The sequence below is a fragment of the Patiria miniata genome, unplaced genomic scaffold (genome assembly GCF_015706575.1).
Source record: "Patiria miniata isolate m_02_andy unplaced genomic scaffold, ASM1570657v1 HiC_scaffold_5, whole genome shotgun sequence".
Taxonomy (NCBI): Eukaryota; Metazoa; Echinodermata; class Asteroidea; order Valvatida; family Asterinidae; genus Patiria; species Patiria miniata.
Window position 1 is genome coordinate 13,344,173 of NW_024037072.1, and position 13,783 is coordinate 13,357,955.

Consider the following 13,783-nt stretch of genomic DNA (forward strand, 5'->3'; position numbering starts at 1 on the left):
TATAGTGTGAAACAGAGAAGATGCTCTGTGATAATAACATGAGATGCCCCTTCTTTCCCTCCTCAACCCCCTAGCCACGCCTCTAGTAATATTTCCTAATAATTTATGTATGGCACTTGTATCTGGTTGGTTAGTGTGATGTCACTTCAGTTTAAGCCACGCCCACTGCACATTAAGTAGCATTGGAACCATAGGAACCGGAAGTTAACGCAACTTGAGTGCTTATCCAATGGGAGCTTGTAGTCAGTGATACATGTGTGCATGTGAATGACGAAGTCACTAACGAATCAGATAAGGAATCCGATCAAACCAGAATTATAACTGTCTATCATGCTGAACAGTTCAAGTCCACGGAACTGTGATTAACATCCTGCTTTATGGCAATGTTATGCCCCAACTATAGAATCATCCCAATTATAGTTGGGTAGATCCCGGCTACAGTTGGGACAACCCCAACTACAGTTGGGACAACTAGCGCTGGCGGTACTGATTTTTTCTGTAGCCGATTTTTTTCCCCCTGCAATATCAGCGATATGGCGATAAATCATCAGCAAATTACAGCCCCCAACTACAGTTTGGGGCTGTCCCAACTACAGTTGGGACAGCCCAAACTACAATTGGGACAGCCCTAACTACAGTTGGGACAGCCCTAACTACAGTTGGGACAGCCCTAACTACAGTTGGGACAGCCCCCAACTACAGTTGGGACAACACCAACTACAGTTGGGACAACCCTAACTATAGTTGGGACAGCCCCAACTACAGTTGGGACAACCCCCAACTACAGTTGGGACAACCCTAACTATAGTTGGGACAACCCAACTACAGTTGGGACAGCCCCAACTTCAGTTTATTTAGTCCATTTCTTTACCCAGTTGAGACTGTCCCAACTATAGCTGGGGCGTATACTGCAAATCAGCTGGAACCAGTCTAAGCAATGTACATGTATACGGTATCCCATCGTTGAGACTGTCCCAACTATAGACTGTCCCAACTATAGCGTCGTTGAGACTGTCCCAACTATAGCTGTCCCAACTATAGCTGGGGCGTAACAGCAACAACGGGATACCGTATACATTGCTTAGACTGGTTCCAGCTGATTTGCAGTACATAAGTCGCTCCGTGAAATTGACTTCTGGATTTATTTCATTCTTTCTGAGCCTTATTTGGGTTATAACTGTGTGATGTATAGACTTTGTATCATGAGAATATCTCACAGGTGTACATATTTATTATCAGATTTTACCTTTTTTTCAAATGTTTGCTGTTTATTAGTGTTAGCTTTATGTGGAAGGAATATTATTTGTTCCATAAAGACTGTGGTTTTGGTGTGTTTAAGATTACAAGTGGTCTAATCTGGAAATTTAATGTTCCGAATAAACATGAGCTGTTGGAAGACAAAAACAAGATGCAGAGCGCAGGATTTAAGATTCAGGAAAATTAATGTAATATGCACCGGCATTTGAATATACAAATGTATTTTAGATGATATGCACTAAATATGGTTTGGAGTGTTTTGTACATTGTATTTCACATATTGATGATTTTTGCACAAATGATAATCTGAAACATTCTATTTGTTTATATTAACTGTGTTAAGAGTTTTACACAAATTCTAGTGATTTGATGCTGCCAAATGCTATATATTTCATTTACTTGCATGGGTTGCATGTTAATGTTAACAATAAGGCCAAAAAAATAATAGTTCTGTGTCCGGTTTCCCTACCTACCCTATTCTGATAGCCCCTACCCTATTTTTTTGTGGGCAAAATGAGAAAAAAAAACACCCAAAACCATCAATTTCTAAGTTTTACCCTTGACTACACGCAGACACCTCCATATGATTGTACACCCAAAAAAATGGCAAGAATGCCATGTAATCGGAAGCAGAACTATTATTTTTTGGGGGCCTAACCTGAAAATGCCATGAAGTCCTGATCGTTAAAAAATGACCTATTGCTAATTGGCCAGCTTGGTCAATTTGGTGCGCTTTCTGGGGGCATTTATTTTGATTGTTCACGATAACGGTTTTGGGCAAACCTGCATGAAACGAAAAAAATATATAAGCGAGCAAACAATCAAACAAACACCCCAACAAACACTATTCATTAATCGAAAGTTGTAAAAGTACTAAAGGCCAGACAGGGTTCGACTTTAACACGCAAATCATCTGGATAACCGTTCGAATTGAAGACACTCGTAATCCCAAGGGACCTATTTATTTCTAGACGCAAGCAATGCCGCGAATTTCATCCTTAACATTCTCAACATACCACCGCGACCTGCCGAGAGCTAGCTATGATTCCTTGCTAGTATAATGCAAGGAGTATTGAGTTCAGCGCTGCCATACAGACAGCCTTATTACCTGGGATATGTACACACAATTAACATCACTGGCCCAAGTTAACCCGTACATTAATATGCTCGCGGACAGTTCATTCACAGCAGGGTTCACCATGCACGATAGTGTCTGTGATTGTATAATAATAATGAGCTGTACATGTGTACTCTTAATGTGTGTGATTATATATACGTGCACATGTTCTCTTGTGACAGAATACTGCAGTTTGGCATATGGCTTTTAAGACAAGCAATACGACAACAGAGGCGGTCTATGAATTCAGAGGTGGGGGCGTAAAGGATAGAGAAAGCTACGCCCCCCCCCCCTTGATTCCATGGATCCGCCCACTCAGTGTACAAGCCAGGATATTTCAATTGATTTATCGTGTACAGTGATGCACGGATTTATGTGTTTATTCATATTAAATTTTTGAGAGGTATTGCACCGGTTGTATCTGTGATATTGAGGTTCTGTAAGTTTTTTTTAAGCTGTAGGCCTACATGTAAATGTGTCAGCGAAGACCAAATGTTTCTATTAAGGTTTCCGACCATCCAAAACGGATAAGCTGGATTATTAACGTTCAGTTATCAACAAAATGTTAATGCAATAATGAATCACTGCTGACTCTTAGTCTGGCGTGGGTTCAATTTCATGATCAAGGATACTTGGTTTTCTGGAACATATGGTCACGAAAACATATGGTCTTGGTGGCAATCAAAACGCTCTGTAAAATAATGCGTCTGAAAAAAAAATATTGAATTCCCGCCACGTGGAGCCGAGATTTGGTGATCCACGATGTTAATCCAAAAGATTAATGGTTCAGTACTACATCAGAGGTAACATGAACAATCAAGCCTGTAACGTTGGACACACAAAGCACCAAATTATTGTTCAGTTGATACAGAATTGTGCCCATTCTTTGGTGTGACGGGGTTACCCTATACAATAGCACTCCCCGGCTCACAGGTGACAATCAGTTAGTCAGTCAGTGAGATAGGCTCACAGAAGACGTAAGCTGGGCCAATAAATGGGCGTCTAGCAAAAACTAATATAATGTTTGTTTAATATTATTTATAGTCGCCTGCCGACGTGATGCTTTGGAATACCGACATTTTGTTCATTGTCTAATCATAAATATTTGGTTTGGTTTTGGTGTTCTTTGTAAGTACAATACATTTGACGATTGTTATAATGGAATTTATACTTGATTGTATATGAGGAGAATAAATTGTTTGATAAGAATAAAGAATAAAGATTGATGAAATGGATAAAATTACAACGAATTGTGTTGGATAATAATCTGTTATGCTCCTGTTTAATTTATTTTTCGTAAAAACTAACTGTAGCGAAAACAGGTCGAGTAGTAGTAAAGTCTGTCCTGAGCCGATATGGCGCATTATGCTGGCATTTATCACCGGTTTCTTTAGCAAGAAACGAGTTAAATTATTTCGATTCCCCTGGATGGAATGCTAGTCCATCGCAGGTGTTACGCCCGAGCTAATGCAGGTGTAGCGTGAAATTTGGACTCTATGGGTGCACTGAACCAATTCAAGCCCCATTGAAAACAGTGTAAAATTAACAAAGTTCAGGGCCAAATTACATGCAAGCCGACATCACTGAGGTTTCTCAAACAAAAATGAAATTGTCTTGTCCCTCGTCTTTTTATTTCTTTTGAATTTTGGGTAGATTAGCCAATTACATTTTTAAATGTTCACACCAAAACAAAATCACCTCCCGAAAAGTGAAAGTTCCCAAGCCTGCATGTAGCCATTTTACAAGTGGCATCCTTCCACTTTCTCAGGCAAAAAGGACCCATCAACCGTAATTTTATCAAGTCTGCCCTCAGCTGGAAGCCCCCAAAACCAGGGAGTTGATACTTGGCCATATTTACACAAGTCCACCGTTTTTAAAGCCAAACGGTCTCCGTTTTTGAAAGATATTGGGGGGGGGGGTACCTTTTATGCTAATGAGCTCGCGTAGAAATTCTCACTTGAATTAGTTCAAAGCACCCCTATGAAATCTGGAATAATTGGTTGTATTGCGCATGCCTAAGTGAAAAAAACGAGGTCAGTGGCAGGTCACGTGTAGAGTCCATATGGTAGCAGACCAGTAAATAAACTTCCATAGACCCCAATGGTAAATACTCACACTTCGGAAATTCGGGAAAAATACTCACAACTCTCCAAGGTGTTCGAGACACACATCAAATTAAAGCTTATTTCATCAACTTTCATTTTCTTTTTCAATTTTCGGGGGGTTAACTGATGACTTTTAGGAGAAATTTCCATCCGAAGATGATCACCCCTGAAAATAGTCCTGAAGCCCATCGCCATGTTGAAAAACGATGCCTACACTCCATTGTAAAATAGAACGCTTTAAGGGCCCCAATTTCATCCAAATTGAACGGAACTACAAGCTCACAGTCCTGTGCACGGCTTCCACCCATATTTTTTCACAAACCCTCAAGTTCATGGCCCACAGCATGCTCAAATACTGAAGATTTTGAGGGCATGCAAATCGTGATTTGGCCTGCGCAGGCAATTTCGGACCGATTTACTGGTCTGCAACCATATAAGGTAAAAGGGACCAAATTTCCTTAGGAGTCAAAATTGCATATGATATAGGTACCCATTTCTCTGGGTTGAGAGAGGTAAGTGATGGGGGTGGAGTAGCTTGCCCGAGGACACAACATAAAGTCGGCAGCAAGATTCGAACCACTGACCACTGATCATGCGTCACACTCCCCAACGTGCGTATTTTCACCCCGACATTATCTGGCTATTTTAATTACTAGCGGGATGCCGCGCTTCGCGCGGCACCCGCTAGATGGGTAGAGTTGACTGTTTCGTAAGAATTACTGTATACAATGAAATCTCGATAATTTAAACTCTAATAACTCCAAACAACTGTTAAGTCAAATAAAGAATCATACCCTCTGCTGCACGCGAGGCGCGAGCCTATTTGGACTCGCCATCAGTCTCGCCTAATTTGTATTTGCGTTCAACGTGCGCGTACATAACGTTTCCTGCGGAGATTGTGCGAGGGTCCAGGACATATTGTCAATATAGGGGAAGGGGCTAGCTAGCTAGGGTGAAGGGTGCTAGTTGGAACGCCCAATTTCCGTAAAACCCGTCGACCATGTCACCAATATTTCCGGGGATGGGGAGAAACATTTCCAGGGATGGGGAGAAATGGTTTTTGTTATAGAGGGGAGATGGTGATATTGAAATCGCTGATATTGTGGAGGTTTATGTTTGTGCTGGGATTCATACCGTTTAAATGTTTTAAATTGCGCGCCGATTAGGAAGGTCTGCTGTCAACAGTTGAATGAAATTAAGTATTCATTGCCGACCGATTGTCTCATGCGGTGTCTCATTATATAAAGCTCATAAATAATGTTGTGCAGGAATATTTTCCAGTCAATTTGAACATTGAATTTTCAAGGTGCCAAACCATTAAGGACGTATACACCAACTGTACAATTAGGTAATTTAGATGAAACGCGGTTTGATCTTGGCCTATACAACGTCGTATCCATCGTTCTCACTACAGAGGAGAGGAGGGGGCAGCCAGTGGGGGTGGGGGTTGGGTATTGTGTGGGCGTCGCCAGAATTTTTCTAGAGGGGGGCAAAACATATTTTTGCACACAAAATGCCTGTTTTTCTCAACACATTCTCGATTTATCAGTTTTAGAGGGGGGCAGAGACATTTTGCTCCCCCCAACCCATTAAATTTACACCACTATGATTTTTTTTTTTAGCTTTTCCGGGGGGGGGGGAGTGCCCCCCCCCCCCCGCGACGCCCATGCCTATTTATGTTACACCTGTGAATGGTCACTTATATTTCCGGGGAAGTGGGCAACAATTTATATTTGTTATGGTAAAGGGGGTGTTTCTTATGTATTAAGTAGAAGTTAATGTCATTATAGCAGTTGGTTTTTTATTATGGTGATGGGGTTGTACAGCAAAGTATCGTAACACGTTTATTTGCAGAAGAGAGTAAAACTAAAAGAAAGGACATATTGGAGCACTTCATAATTATGTCAAGCACCACATGTAAAATGTATTTATTACAAAACTGTGAAAATGAAATCAGGTATACACACATTTTTTTTGTAATAATGTATTTGCATTCATTACTGTACAGGGTAGTACTTCGACAAAACTCAGGGGATATAATTGTAGTCAGTTTTCGCAAGGGACGTCGGTCCATCCAGGCTTGTTTACCATAGGCACAAACATTCCATGAAAGACTTTCAAGCAAGACGGCCAAAGATTATTGTGCAATTGCAGTTTTTTGTGTTAAATGCTGTAATCATAAATAATGACAGTGGCATTGTAAGTTACAGGACAACATTTTTTAATGAGTGTTGGTGAAAACTCATGAGAAACGGAGGGGTATGCGATCATGAATATTTTGTTGTGAAACTTTAAGAGTGATTATGTAATTTGGTAATCAAAGACATTGTTTTGTTATCAAATAAGTTTGCCAGGATCGACACAGTCTGCTTGGCCAGTAATTATCGGGTAATCATTCCATCATTATTCTTGGGTACAACTAAGCCAAGGATATAATTTTTAAAAAAGATGGACATCAAACAGCAGAAAAGAGTGATTTTTTTTGCACTATTTCATGACTTCTAAAAATAAAATTATGGCTAGAAGGAAAATGTGTTTTGAATGGGTAAAGAGAAAAAGCAGGAATCTTGCAGTTGAACTTGAAAGAATAGGTGTCTTCGTCTTGAGTTGAGATTATTGCTTTAGGAACTGGTTGAAGCATGCACTGGAGCATGCTTGGAGCATGGTTGGAGCTGGTCATGTGATGTGGGTGTCATCGGGAGTCCTGTGTAAAGGAGTTAGAAAGAAAAGAATAATGACTAAGGTGAAGAAAACTTGCAATACCCCATTTATGCGGAATGCACTACTGAAGTACTAACCAAACATGCCAAACAACGAAACATGTCTTATATGTTGTATTTTTGTGAACCCCCCCCCCCCCCGCATATGATTTTATCTCAGCAGCAGAGACACTGAACAGTCATCAATGTATTAGTTTCCTCTTTATCCTGCTTGGGTTCATGTCTGTTGTCGAGTCATGTGATTTTCTGCCAGAGTGTATTCTCTTAGATCCACTATTCTAACTGTGTTGGTTTCAGGTTTTAGTCTTTGCCTGTATTTTTGGGTTTTTGGCCTGAGGTTTGAACTTGATCACGTCTTTAATTTTGATTTGAGGGTTTCTTTATTAAGTTGGTTTAATGATCTTTGATTTGCAGTAAATTAATTTTGTTTTGCCTATGAGTATGAAAGCCATTTCTTTAAGGAAAGTTTTTAGTATGATTTGCCGTGTTCTAAGATTACCACAAAGATTTAGTTTGCATCATTTGTATGGAATGAATGTACATTTCATGGCCTATATACAAATGAAGCAGTTTTTTTGTAGCTAGTACTGAGTAGTAGTAGTAGGCCTAGGCTTAGGACTAAAACAAACTAAAGCAAAATCCAAAAATAAACTACCAACAAACATGACAAAGCCCAATTGTGAAATCAAAAGTTGACAAAGTTCTACAAACATGTTCAGGTACATGTTCCAAGTGAGGCCTGTAGTTGCGGAGGTCATGCAGCATGCAGTAAATTGGCAACATTAAGCCTAACCATGGAGCAAGGAAAACGAAGTAAACACACGGCCAAACTCGGGCCGAGGCCTCCCCCCGCACAACCCTCCCCGTACAACCCTCCCCGTTCTACCACCGATTCCACCAGACTACGCCATCATTGGACACTTACAAACTCACACTTTTCACAAACAACAATGCGTCTCAATGCCAGTGGCGTTCGAAAGAATACCACTTTTCTCAAACAAAAATACATAATCATAAATGAGACTTACCGTTCAAAGAGAAAACTGGAGCAAGGAGGAACAGATACATCAACCATGTCAACAATGCTGTGCTGTTGCATGCGCTGCATGTTCACAACGAACGTTCATGTATACGTGGCACGTCAATTATCTATGGAACGCCAAAGAGGCATTTAATGTGATCATCGAATCGGTGATGGACTTTTGCAATCGGTGATGCATATTCACGATCGGTGATGGACTTCCGCGATCGGTGATGACTTTTTACTGGTGATGCATATTCACGATCGGTGATGGACTTTCGCGATCGGTGATGACTTTTTACTGGTGATGCATATTCACGATCGGTGATGGACTTTCGCGATCGGTGATGGACTTTTACTGGTGATGCATATTCACGATCGGTGATGGACTTTCGCAATCGGTGATGGAATTTTACTGGTGATGCATATTCACGATCGGTGATGGACTTTCGCGATCGGTGATGGACTTTCACTGGTGATGCATATTCACGATCGGTGATGGACTTTCGCGATCGGTGATGGACTTTCACTGGTGATGCATATTCACGATCGGTGATGGACTTTCGCAATCGGTGATGGACTTTTACTGGTGATGCATATTCACGATCGGTGATGGACTTTCGCGATCGGTGATGGACTTTCACTGGTGATGCATATTCACGATCGGTGATGGACTTTCGCGATCGGTGATGGACTTTCACTGGTGATGCATATTCACGATCGGTGATGGACTTACGCGATCGGTGATGGACTTTTACTGGTGATGCATTTTCACGATCGGTGATGAACTTTCGCAATCGGTGATGGACTTTTACTGGTGATGCATATTCACGAGTGGCGATGGACTTTCGCAATCGGTGATGAACTTTTACTGGTGATGCATATTAACGATCGGTGATGGACTTTCGCGACCGGTGATCAACTTTGCAATCGGTGATGGACTTTTGCAATCGTTGATGGACTTTTGCAATCGGTGATGGACTTTTGCGACCGATGATCAACGACCCATCACCGATTGCAAAATCCATCATCGATCGCCAAAGTGCATCAGTTATTGAACGTGCATGCCGCTGTGGCTTAGGGTTTCTCGTGTTGCCCCTGACGGTGATATTTGTTTACGGTGTTTTTGTGTTTGAAAGTGGCTTTCTCATATGTGAACTGCATTTTTTTTTAAATTAATGTGCGTAAAATGTTTGTTGTTGGTGTATGCCGCTGTGGCTTTGGGCTTTGGTGCTGCCCATATTGCAACCGGTAAATGCCCAATCGATGGTATCCGGAATAAAAAACACTCCTCTGTGGATGTGGCATAAACACAATGATTTGTTTTTATCCAATAAATGGTAAAAAGTTTTTGCACCTGATGATTGATGGGTGGGCCATCGGAGACAGCATATGGCGGGGTTATTGGGGGGCCTGACCAGGCATCCAGGGGGCACAGGAATGCAATCACATCATCATCATCATAAATCCATCTAATAGCCAATCTTGGTATAGATATGTGGGGCCCTCTGGTCACTTAAGCACACTTAAGCGAGCACATGATGGACAGTACACAGAACTGTCCTTGCAAATGTTTTTCCACCACCACCCCTTACATCCGCCAGTTATAGTGCTCCAAGGTTTCAAGAGACTATACAAATTACAAGGATTAAAATGTTCGCAATTTTTAGGATACAGACAGCCTGCTCCTCATATTTATGGGGCAAATGGAACCATTCAATTCCTTGTTTTTCTATTTTGTTAGGCTAATTTGATACTTGCCGTAGCGCTCTCAAGTGTCACGAGGCTATGATGTGGGAAGTTATTGTTTTGTAATTCAAGTATAATTTTCATTTGTTGTTATTATTGCCACATATCTCATGTTCATGTATTTCATTTATTGTCAAGCATATTGTGTATGTTGTGGCTTTGAGTCTCCGCTGTTGCCCACTACGGTTTGGTGTTGCCGTTATTAATATAACCATAACAATTAATAAGTCGACTGGTTTTCCCTATCATTGGTAATGTGGCTATAAAACACAACGATTTGTGCGTAGCCAGAAATTTTTTGCAGAGGGGCAAAACATTTTTCTCCCCGAAATACCTGGATTTTTCCAGCATATTCACGATTTATCATTTTTCGAGGGTGGGCATTTTTCAAACAATATTACTTCGCGCCCATTTTTCTGTCTTCTTCCCCCATCTTTTTTTTTTTTTTTTTTTTTTTGGGGGGGGGGCTTTTCCAGGGGGGGGGGGAGCGCCCCCATGCTCCCCCCCCCCCCCCCCCCTTGTGACGCCCATGGGTGATGGTCTTTCACGTTCGGTGATCAACCTTGCATGGACTTTTGCTATCGGTGCAGAGGGTTTTTTTTATATTATCAAAGTAAGTGGGTGAAAATATCCAAGCCAACCCCCCCCCCCCCCCCCATAAAACCCCCACTTTCTTCAACTTAAATATGCTGTGATTTCTGGGCGACGGAGGCTGCCGGCGTCATGGGCAGACTAAGCTTTGTTTAGGTTGTCGGTACATAGGTAACTGTTGCGGTTGTACTCCTATTGGAAAATTTTAGTGTGTTTTTATTTATACATTATTCAATATTTTCCTTTGATAACTCCGATGTTTAAAAAGACTGTGCACACCGGTGAATAATTTATTATTCATTAGTTAAAGAATAATGTAACCAATTGGGTTAAATAGCGAATGTCTGTTCTGTTTGTGCACTATACAATTGACAAGGCCACTTAAGACAAGCTCGAAAAGATCTCGGAAGTTGCGGCTCGATTGTAGACCGTTGTAGCCTATAATCATGTACATGATGTAAAGGTATGTTCTTAAAATTGAAAAGGATTCCATTATTTTGCTGAACGTCAGTTGGTGCATGGAACGCGTTTGCATGTGGAACACCCAATTTGTGAGCCCCCCATGTAAAAATGATTGACCTCGATCGTGCCCCAATTCCACGACTGCAAAAAAAAAATGGTAGCTGGTAAGTGGAGACCTGAAGCACGTGTTGTTGCGAGGGCTAAGGCCAAAAAAAAAAGTCTCCGGTTTCTGGTATGCGCGCGCGTCGCCGTTGCCATGCGCCTCGGCAAAATGAAAAAGTTTTTTTTTCAATGAAAGATGATGTCTCAAAACCGCCAAACTCACTGGTTTAACTGGAATCCTGCTGCTGCACAATTTTAACGTGTTTTTAGATTGGGTTATGGTCGAGAATAAGCTTTATGTGGCCTCTCTGGACTCCCATATATTTGCACTAAGTTTAGTCGGGTACCATTTGCAGTCATCAGCCGACATTTGAAGCAAAAAAATCAGGTAAAAAAAAAAAAAGCCGCGTCGCCGCACCACTTTTTGGGCAAGCTCCATACCAGAAACCGGAGACTTTTTTTTTGGCCTAAAGGGACAAGGTGATTGATTGCCAAAGAAGACATGGCTGGCACAAACCATAGAGCTAGCTCTATTTCCCACAGTGGTCTTCTTAGCAGATTGAGTACCATGCTGCATTACAAAAATGTACACATCGAATCATTGCTCTTCGGAAAAACAATGATAATATTTTCTAATCTTAAAAATGATTAATCTAAATTTAACTCTTATCAAACACACACACCATGGTTCGAAAATTACATCGGTTACGTGAAAGTAAAATTTATCAGATTTTCGCGAAAGGTATTAAAAAAACAGAAGAGCAAAATAAAGGCTCTGCGCATTTGCAATTAAATTTAACTTGCTCCAGAGCAAGGAACATAGATAAGTATAATACGTGCAAATGATTACGACGCAACACACAGATGCGACGGTCGCGAAAGTCCATTACCGTTTCGGTGATCACATTAAATGCCTCTTTGGCGTTCCTGTTTCGCCAAAAGCGGCATTTAATCGGTGATGGACTTTCGCGATCGGTGATGGTCTTTCGCGATCGGTGATCAAAGCTGCGATGACCAGTCGTTGAGTAAAAGTCCATCACCGATTGCGAAAGTCCATCACCGATCGTGAATATGCATCACCAGTAAAAGTCCATCACCGATTGCGAAAGTCCATCACCGATCGTGAATAAGCATCAACAGTAAAAGTCCATCACCGATTGCGAAAGTCCATCACCGATCGTGAATATGCATCACCAGTAAAAGTCCATCACCGATCGCGAAAGTCCGTCACCGATCGTGAATATGCATCACCAGTAAAAGTCCATCACCGATCGCGAAAGTATATCACCGATCGTGAATATGCATCACCAGTAAAAGTCCATCACCGATCGCGAAAGTCCATCACCGATCGTGAATATGCATCACCGATTGCAAAAGTCCATCACCGATTCGATGATCACATTAAATGCCTCTTTGGCGTTCCATAATTATCCGGCCCGTACGCTGCATGCTCATAAACGAACGTATACGACGTGGCACGTCAATTATCCGGCCCGTACGCAAGATGGCCGGCGCGGCCGGCTCAATGGGGAAGGGAATTATGGGAAAATAGGGTGGAAATAGCCGGGCCCCGTTCCGCATCCCCCGATGCCAACAGGCGCGATGGGGACGGGAGACCGGTCGGGAAAATGGCAGCGCCCCCGAATCATTTTCGTGATTGTAGTATAGATAACGATCCTCAGAAAAGCGTGTTGATGATTACGTAAGTCGCCCAGATATGGTCTATGGAAAAAAGATTAGCAAAGGATGACGAAGCTTAAGTACAAACGCCGCTGGAAGGAGGGAGAGATAAGTGAAACACTGCATTCAATTCCACAGAGACTTTGTTTTATTAATACAAAAAAAAGGAATCGCAACTTCAATCTATATTTTGCTTATATATACAGAAAAATTACGAATGTAAGACAACGACAAATTTTAAAAACATTGAAATTAATATTTGTAATTATTGCAGTAGACGTGAATATAGTACCATGAGGAAGTATTAAATATTCATTGGAACGAATAGGCTGCTGTAGTGTTAAGGGTTGTTACGTATTTCGAAGATTTTAATTATGAAATACAATTAACATTTTACAACTGGAAAGACACACAAACTTAATTTAATACATTTTCCATAAATTCATAAAAAAATAGGCCTACACACATTGTGCATACATGTGTGGAGTTAATGATAAATTGAATGCATGTACATGTGCATCATAGTACACCTATTATAATAAAATGCACATTTTAAACAAATCTAAGATGGAACAACCTACAATTTAGAATCATATGGATTCTAAACAAAAAAATATGAGAACTGTGCGGCATGCAAAATCATCATTTTCCTGAGGTTCTGTAAATTGTGGATTGTCTACGTTTTTATCGGAAATTCATATTTGTTAAAAGAAAAATTATCATTGTCAACATTCATGTTTATGGAAATACAAGTTGATACATTTACATTAGTATACCAAGAACGAAAATCCGAATAAAACTTTAAATATCCTGAAACCAGATATTAAATATATTGCTACAAAAATACATACGAAATTATGCATCAATAAAATACACGTGTAGGACTACCTACAGGAAGTAATAGAGTAAACATGTATAAGATACGGTTGTGCAAACAGCGATTTTTGTTTTGAAGATCACAAGATGACATTATAAAAAA